This window comes from Pongo pygmaeus, chromosome 5, assembly GCF_028885625.2.
Source record: "Pongo pygmaeus isolate AG05252 chromosome 5, NHGRI_mPonPyg2-v2.0_pri, whole genome shotgun sequence".
In the NCBI taxonomy this organism is placed as follows: domain Eukaryota; kingdom Metazoa; phylum Chordata; class Mammalia; order Primates; family Hominidae; genus Pongo; species Pongo pygmaeus.
The window spans coordinates 26472031-26479131 of record NC_072378.2 but is presented as its reverse complement, the minus strand read 5'-3'; positions in this window follow the sequence as shown (position 1 = coordinate 26479131).

Sequence of the window (7101 nt, the reverse complement as noted above, 5' to 3'; positions counted from 1 at the left end):
AGGCCAAGGGACTAAGTTGGAGCCGGTGGTTTGTAGGTGAAAGTTGTGGGCTTGTACTTCTCCCAGAAATCCTTCAAAGGGAGGCCAAAATAGCTGGGAGTGCAAGGGTACACTCTCCCTACTCCCTTCTTCCTCTTGCCTAGAACATGGACTTTGGACCTGGAGGTGCAGTAGCCCACCCTGGGACCATGAGGCAGCCTTGAGGTTGGAAGCCACACACAGCAGAGAATGAAGTCAGAAGCAGGCTGGGGCGTGAATGACATATCTGAGGTGCCAGATCAGCCCTGGACTGTCACCATCTAAATTTATTTAAAAATTTTTTTTCTTTTAAAATATTTTATTATATATTAATACTCAGGGTGAATTTCCAAATAAGTTTATTTTTCATGAAAGGAAAACAAACCCTTGTTTTGTTTAAGCCAGTGGTACTTCTGGTCTCTGTTATCAACAGAAAAACACAATTTTTCCCTCCCCCTTCCCTCTCCCCAACAGTTTATTATAAAACTTCTAAAACATATAGCAAAGGTGAAAGAATTTTCAGTAAATTTCAATATATCTACCATGTAGACTGTATAATTAATATTTTACTTTCTTACTTTATTATAAATCCATCCCTATTCATCCATCAATCTTTATTTGTTTATTTGTTCATTTGTTTATTTTTAAATTCAGAGTCTATCAGAAGCTGTGCTGCTTGAAGTCGTATTAGTAAGAATGAACATCCCACTTTTGCTTGGAGGATCCAAGTCACTTTGACACAAAGAAGCAGCCAATGTGCTAAGCTTCAGATTAGGAGTTTCTGAGCCCAACTCTTCATATCTCTGAACTTTGTAGTTGCCAAACTATGAGACCCTTAAGTCCATTTCTCACTCAATGTCTTTGTTTCTTCAGCTATGGGTAGGGATACGACCTGCTTCTCAAGTTGTTTGGGGAGAAACTGCGCATATTAACTCATTATGAATGTCATTATTTTCCACTATGAAAGGTTTGGTATCAGCTGGTGCCTGTTGTGGAGTTGGAGTTTTAGTTTGAAGGTGAAGAGAAAATCTTTTTAAAAAATGGCATGAGAAAATGTGTACACTGGAAACAACAGTGTGAAAGGTGCCAGAGAAGACGGGAAGTAAGAGTGCCATTTACATTGTATTCTGTGGAATGATGACGCTATGATTACACAATATAGCCAGTCCTCATTAAAGAATCAGATGGTAGAAGACAAGGAGACCAGAAAGAAATCTACTGTGACACTCCAGGCAAGAAATGATGAGGCCTTAGGGATGGAGGAGAGGGAAGAGGATTGATTATTATTCTTAATAATAGCTTATACTCACATAGAACCTACCGTGATGCTGGTATTGTGCTTAGAGGTTTACATGCATGAATAATACTTTTGCTTTGTGAAGTTCTGAGCAGAGAAGCCCACTAAGCTCTGCCTGGACTTCTGATCCACAGAAACTCAAGTGATAAAAGTATACTGTTATTTATTTATTTTTGAGACAGAGTCTCGCTGTGTTGCCCAGGCTGGAGTGCAGTGGCACAATCTTGGCTCACTGCAACCTCCGCTTCCTGGGTTCAAGCGATTCCTGTGCCTCAGCCTACCAAGTAGCTGGGATTATAGGTGTGTTCCAGCACGCTGGGCTAATTTTTTATCTTTTATTTTTTGCGTTTTTAGTAGAGTTGGGGTTTCATCATGTTGGCCAGGCTGGAAAAGTGTACTGTTTTAAACCACTAAGTTTGTGGTAATTTGTTATGCAGCAATAAATCACGAATACATTAGGTAAGTGAAACACGCAGTGGCAACAAACATGAATATAAAGAAGACAAAGAGAATAATTTGTGTTTCCAGCCCTGACCCATTGCCTGGACTGCACACTTATTATTGACCTGCCTACTCTACATCTCCACAGGAATATCTAGTAAGCTCCTCAAGCCCAACATATCCAAAACTGACCTTTGGATTCTGTGCTGGCTCCTTCCCTGGCCTCCAAAACCTGCTTCTCCCTCATTTTCCCCATCTCAGTAAGTGGCATCTCCATCTGTACCGTTTCTTAGGACCAAAACCTTGTGGTCACCCTTGATGCCCTCCTTTTTCACACCCTACCTGTAAGTTTATCAGCAAAGCCTTTTTATTCTATCTTGAAAATAAATCCAGCATCATAACATTTTCATGGCTCCTCCCTGGTACAAGTCATCTGCATCTTTCCCCTGGATCACTGCAGTAGCTCCCAGCTGGGTCTTCAGGCCTCCATCCACCACCCCTACCCACAGCCCATCTCGGTCTAGCATGTGAAATAACTTCTTAAAACATAAGTTAGTCCAGTCCTTTTTCTGCTCTAACCTTCCAGTGGCTCCCCTCTCAGAGGTAAAGCCCAGGTCAGTATGATGACTTTCAAGGCCATACATGATCTGGCCCTCAACCCCCTCTGGCCTTGTCACCTCCTATTCTCCTGGTCACCCTGTGTGCTCTGCCCACCCCAGCCTCATTGCTGTTCTTCACACAAACCACAGTGCTTCTGCCTCTGTGCTCTGGCACTGCTGTTCTCTCAACTCGGAATGCTTTTCTCCCAGGTATTCTGTGCCTCGCTCCCCTTGCTCATAACCACCCTATTTTAAACTGTAACTTCCAACTGGGAACGAGGGCTTACACGTGTAATCACAGGATCTTGAAAGATCAAGGGAGGAGAATTGCATGAGGCCAGGAGTTCAAGAACCTGGGCAATATGCATAGCAAGATCTCTGTCTTTCAAAAAAATTAGGCTGCAGTGAGCTATGATCACTCCAATGTACTCTAGCCTGAACAACAGAGCAAGACCCCTTCAAAAAGAAATGCAAGTTCTGCTATTCCAGGTTTATTTCTCTCCTGAGCACTTATCATCATCCTGCACACCATATATATTACTACTTATTTTACTTCCTGTCTGCCTCCTACCACAAGTTATGTTGTTTTTGAATGAGAACTTTCTGTTTTGTTCACTTCTATGACTCCACCACCTAGAATAGTGACTGGCACATAGTTAGCGCTCATGGATCCTTATCAAATGAATGAATTAATGAATTGACCAAATAGAGAAGCCTGAGGGAAGCTGGAGTGGGGGCTCCCCGATGTGGGTGCAGAATTAGCCTGAGACAGGAGAAAGAACACCTGCTTGTTGAAATCAGAGGAAACAGATCAGGAGGGGCAGGTGTAGGTGGTGGAGCAGGAAGTTTGGGACCTCCCTTTTCTATTTTCTCTCTGAGGCGGTAGACTGTGGCACCATCTGAGATGTGGGGAAAGGATGTGGTGATGAGGATAACAGCTAACGGTCACTATCACAGATATGCTCTGTGTTCACACCAGGTGCTCTCCACACCATATCTCATTCCTAAACATCTGCTAAAGAAGTAGATGTCATTAATTCTATTTCTAGGTGAGAAAAATAGAGTTGCAGGAAGGTCATGGAGCCTGTCCTGGTTTGTCTGAGAGAGTAGAATAGGGGTCACCCGGGTGTGTTGACCAGGGAGAGGAAATGGGTGCAGAGGCATGAAACTGCATGGTGTGTTTGGGACACTGCAGGTGTTGTGGTCAGGCTGAGGAGCGGCACACGGCCAGGATGTCCAAAGGTAGAGCAGAAGTAGGTGGTCTGGACCACTGAGTGCCTTCAGTGCAGATAAAAAGTCCAAGGATGCCGGGTACAGTGGCCCATGCCTGCAATCCCAGCACTTTGGGAGGCCAAGGCGGGCGGATCACAAGGTCAGGAGTTCGAGACCAGCCTGGCCAATATGGTGAAACTTGGTCTCTACTAAAAATACAAAAATTAGCCGGGTGTGGTGGCGGGTGCCTGTAGCTCCAGCTACTCGTGAGGCTGAGGCAGGAGAATCACTTGAACCTGGGAGACAGAGGTTGCAGTGAGCTGAGGTCGCACCACTGCACTCCAGCCTAGGCGACAGAGTGAGCGAGACTCCGTCTCAAAAAAAAAAAGAAAAAGAAAAAAAAAGTCCAAGAAAGCTGGACTTCATCTTTCAGGCCGAGTTTCTTCAGCTGAGTTATGTAAAAAACTTGTTTAGACAAAAACTAATTTTTATAATACATCTGAAAATATGTCTTCTAACTCCTAAAAGAGATGGGAACTAGTTAAAAAATGCAGCATTAAAAGTTAAAATTTGTTATTAGGGAAGTCATTTGTCACTGATTTGATAAACAGTAGTTTCCTTGGAAACTGGAACCACTCCACAACAGTTGATTACAAGGATGTGAACCAGATGATATAGAGTCTGCTTACGTTACATTTTTTAGATTTAAATTGGCATTAAAATAATTTTTTTTAGATTTTAACATTTCCGTCCAGGCGTGGTGGCTCATTTCTGTAATCCCAGCACTTTGAGAGGCCGAGGCAGGTGGATCACTTGAGATCAAGAGTTCGAGGCCAGCCTGGCCAACATGGTGAAACCCCATTTCTACCAAAAAACACAAAAATTAACTGGCCATGGTGGCACTTGCCTGTAGTCCCAGCTACTCGGGAGGCTGAGTGGGAGAATCGCTTTAACCCTGTAGGCAGAGGCTGCAGTGAGCTGAGATCATGCCACTACACTCTAGCCTAGGTGACAGGGTGAGATCTTGTCTCAAAAGAGAAAAAAGAAAAGAAAAGCATGATAGTTGCTCTTGGTTGAAGGGAAGCAGGAGCCCAAGGGGTTAAGTGGTTTGCTGGTGGCTGCTGTTGAGAGAAGGGCCATGGTAAACTGAATCCCAGGGGTCTGCAATAAAAGAAGAAAGAGGCTGGGCGTGGTGGCTCATGCCTGTAATCCCAGCACTTTGGGAGTCCAAGGCAGGCGGATCACAAGGTCGGGAGTTCAAGACCAGACTGACCCACGTGGTGAAACCCTGTCTCTACTAAAAATACAAAAATGAGCCAGGCATGGTGGTGTGCGCCTATAATCTCAGCTACTCAGGAGGCTGAGGCAGGAGAATTGTTTGAACCTGGGAGGTGGAGGTTGCAGTGAGCCGAGATCGCACCACTGCCCTCCAGCCTGGGCAACAGAGTGAGACTCTCTCAAAGAAAACAAAGAAAGAAAGAAAAATTTGGGGAAGTGGTCCATGCTTGTGAGGGGGCCTGGGGCTAAGCAATAGAAAAAATTTGCTGCTGAGCATTAGGAAGTTTCTCCCCCTTGAAACTGTGTGCTCAAAGAGGATGACCTTCCTCAATAGAGGAGGCTCATTCTTATTTTTTAATTAATCAATGTATTTATTATTATTATTATTTTGAGATAGAGTCTCACTCTGTCACCCAGGCTGGAGTGCAGTGGTATAATCTTGGCTCACTGTAACCTCTGCCTCCCAGGTTCAAGCAGTTCTCCTGCCTCAGCCTCCCAAGTAGCTGGGACTACAGACATGTGCCACCATGCCCAGCTAATTTTTGTATTTTTAGTAGAGACGAGGTTTCGTCACACCGGCCAGGCTGGTCTTGAACTCCTGGCATCAAGTGATTCGCCCACCTTGGGCTCCCAAAGTGCTAGGATTACAAGCATGAGCCACCACGCCCAGCCGGATCATTTAAGGATATATGAGCAGCTGCACTCACCCCCTTGCTAGAACCTCCAAAAAAGTTCCTTATTTTTCTCATTTTCCAGAATAAAAACAAATTACTTTTAAAATCAGAAAACTCATAAACAGATTACTATTTTAAGGATTAAATCGTGATCCCAGGACAAAACCTGGGTAGCCATAGGCAAATCACTTCCTCTCTGAACATCAATGGTTTCATTTATAAATGAGGTAGTTAGACCACAGTGATTTCTACAGTTCTCAGATGTGTTTAGAAAGCTTTTTTTTTTTTTTTAATAGAGACAGGGTCTCACTATGTTGCCCAGGCTGGTCTCGAGGTCCTGGGTTCAAGTGATCCTCCTGCCTAGGCCTCCCAAAGTGCTGGGATTACAGGTGTGAGCCACTGCATTTGGCCTAGAAAGCTTTTTGTTGTTGTTAAATCATATGTGCTCTATAATATAGAACATTATAGTGTTCTATATTATAATATAGAACACTATAATGTTCTATATTATAATATAGAACACTATATTATATAATGTTCTTATATAAGAACATTATATACTTTGGTGACCTATCGATTTCTTCTCACATGTTGTAGTTGCCTTAGAATGTGGAGGCGGCTGGAAGGCACAGTGAACAGCAATAGCAGATCACTGGCCTCTGACAACTGTCAGTCAATTGAGAAATGTGGATTAAATATGCCCCCAATTATTATCTGTGTAGTTGTGAGCACATAAGTCAATAGACATAGCGAGTGCTTCCCATGGTTCTATTACTTTATTCCCAAGATTCACACGTGACTGTGGCCAGCAGCCTCTGGATATGTTCAGATGAAGGAGATATCAATAAAGCATCATGAAAACATTATTATTATTATTATTCTTTTCTTTGAAAGGCAGTCTATCTCTGTCGCCCAGGATGGAGTGCATGGGTGCAATCTCAGTTCACTGCAACCTCCGCCTCCCAAGTTCCAATGATTCTCCTGCCTCAGCCTCCTGAGTAGCTGGGATTACAGGCGCCTGCCACCATGCCTGGCTAATTTTTGTATTTCCTGTAGAGACGGGGTTTCACCATGTTGCCCAGGTTGGTCTTGAGCTCCTGACCTCTGGTGATCCGCCTGCCTTGGCCTCCTGAAGTGCTGAGATTACAGGCGTGAGCCATCGCACCAAGCCAAGTGGAGGTTGCAGTGAGCCAAGATCGAGTCACTGCACTCCAATCTGGGTGCCAGAGCAAGTCTCCGTCTCAAAAAAAAAAAGAAAAAAGAAAAAAGAAAAAAGAAAAAAAAAGCCAAGCACAGTGGATCACCTGAGCCCAGGATTTCGACACCAGCCTAGGCAACACGGCAAAACCCAGTCTCTACAAAAATACAAAAATTAGCCAGGCTTGGTGGCATGCACCTGTAGTCCCAGCTACTTGGGAAGCAAAGCCTGGGAGTTCAAGGCTGCAGTGAGCCATAATCATACCATTACACTCCAGCCTGGGTGACAGAGTGAGACTTTGTCTCCAAAAAAATAAAAAAAAAAAAAGTTTTGGCCGGGCGAGATGGCTCATGCCTGTAATCCCAGCACTTTGAGAGGCCGAGA